Genomic DNA, 2480 nt, shown 5'->3' on the forward strand with positions numbered 1-2480 from the left:
GGCCGTCTTCCAATGAAAACAAAACAAAAACGGTTGCTGCTGGCAAGGGGCCAACACCACCGATTGACTGCCAGCTCCATGCAGTTTGCCCGGCAGCAAACACAAGGAAAATCCTTGGTGGCAAGTCTCATTTATACTGCATTGGATTAGCCATGCATTCAAACCCATATTGTGGGTCACATTATAGATAGCTTAATGATCTTCAATCATGAGTTGTTGTTTTTTGTATATCATTGCATGTCCTCATGTCAGTCTTGACTCCTGGACAAGTCCCTGCAGTTTTCTTGGCAAAGTTTTCAGAAGTGGTTTGTCATTGCCTGCTAACTAGGGCTGAGAGAGAGTGACTGGTCCAAAGTCATCCAGCTGGCTTTGCAGGCAGGATTAGAACTCACTTCTTCCCAGTTTCTAAACTGGTGCCTTAATTGCTACGCAAAACTATCTCTCTTTGATGTCATAAATCCGGATTAAAGGCCAATCTACAGTTAATTTTTAATGCAGAAAAAAAAAAACCCTGAGGTGATTCTCCATATATTTTTTCCCCATGGGGATATGTACATCAGGCACATAAAGGAGATGAAAAGGATAACTAGCTTCTTCCTCTCCTGTACGTGGTGCCACTGATTCTGATCCAGGCTGCAGCAGGGGCTTTATGTTTAAAAAAGAAATAAAATGTCAATTGACAAGTCACCGTAATGCTGCTAGAAAATGGATATGGGGAATGGCAAATCACAGCAAGCTCTGGTTTGCCATCTGATATAGCAGGCATTTGTTGTAGCTCCTTGATCAGTGGTGGGATTCAAATTTTTTTTTACTACCAGTTCTGTGGGTGTGGCTTGGTGGGCGTGTCAGGGGAAGGATACTGTAAAATCTCCACTCAGAGGCGGTATTTGCCGGGTCTCTGAACTACTCAAAATTTCCGCTACCGGTTTTCCAGAACTAGTCAGAACCTGCTGAAAACCACCTCTGTCTTTGATCTATGATTAACATTAAACCATGGTCTGAGTAGGAAAGTGAAAGAATTACACCTGTTCTTTTATTCTGTGGTTCAAATGTCAGGCTGTGGAAAGAAAAGCAGAGAAGAAATAGCTAGTACATCACATCATTCTTTCTCCAGCTGTGCTAATTACTAGTTTACTGCCGATTAAAATTCAAGATGCTGGTTATGACCACCATTAAAGGCCTAAGGAGCTTGGAAGTTAAGCAAGACTGCCAGAAAAGAAATGGTGAACTGACTTCCTGGGAGACATTACAGGTTGTTCTTGACTAATGAATAGTTCAGCCCCAAATTTCCCTTGTTAAGCAAGACTTTTGCCCCATTTTACAACTTTTCTTGTCATAGTTAAGGGAAACACAGCAGTTAAGTTAGTAACCCATTTTGTTAAATGAATCAGGCTTCCCCATTGACTTGGCTTGTAAGAAGGTCACAAAAGCTGATCACATGATTTCGAAACTCTGAACTGACATAAATACATGCCAGTTGCCAAGCATCTGAATGTCAGCTTTCCAAGTAAACCCTCAATACGATTCAGAACTCCGAGACAAAGTCCATCAAAGTAAGAATTTATTGGAGAAGCTATGTTGGCACATCTGGGGAAAACCTGAATCTGAATTCCTGCGTTTTCCCCCTCCACACTAAAACTCTCACCCTGCCCCATTTAGTGATCCAATCAATCACGTGGCCCAATCAATCTCCTGTCGCAGCTGCCGCCAAACTTTGGTCACTCCCCTCCAGGTGCCAGCAACTTGTCCTTGATATCTTGAGAAAGAATGTTGCTATGGCTCTACTCCCTTCGCTACTCTTCCCGTTCCCACAGATTGCCCATCCCCCACTGTGGTAGCCCTGAAAATCTGTCCCAAGATAGATCCAGGGGTGACACTGTGTTTTGATCACATGATCATGGAGATGCTGCAATGGTTGTAAGTGTGAAAAACAGTCATAAGTCACTTTTTTCAAGGTTGTTGTAAACTTGAATGGTCACTAAAGGAATTGTTGCAAGTCGAGAATGACTTGTACAACTGAAATTGGCAAAAGGATGTTGGATCCAGCCTTTCCAGCTTTTGGAAATCTCTCTGGAAAAAGAAGAAATTTTGAGGCGACCCAAATATACTCTGGATAGCTGGTTTTTTGTGAGTTGTTGGCAGGAACTGAGATTTTTGCAGTCAGTTTGCAGACATGAAGTCATGTGTTACCGTTTACCTGTAAATAAGTACTGGAGGGATCACTATTAATGAAGCAATAGAACATGAAGAAACTAAACTGTTCTGGGACTTTAGAATTCAAGCAGACAATCATCTGCCACACAACACCACTATACTTAGCAATTGTTGATAAGAAAGGTTTCTAAATTCTGGATAGTAGACATTGGAGACAGCAGAATGGAAGAGAAAGGAGAAAATTGCAAAATACAAATATGTGTAAATAGAACTAGAATAATTGTGGCAAAAAACAAAGATAATACCAGTAATAATAGACATCTTGG

Source organism: Pseudonaja textilis, chromosome 7 (genome assembly GCF_049901715.1).
Source record: "Pseudonaja textilis isolate UNSWEBS1 chromosome 7, rPseTex1.2, whole genome shotgun sequence".
Taxonomy (NCBI): Eukaryota; Metazoa; Chordata; class Lepidosauria; order Squamata; family Elapidae; genus Pseudonaja; species Pseudonaja textilis.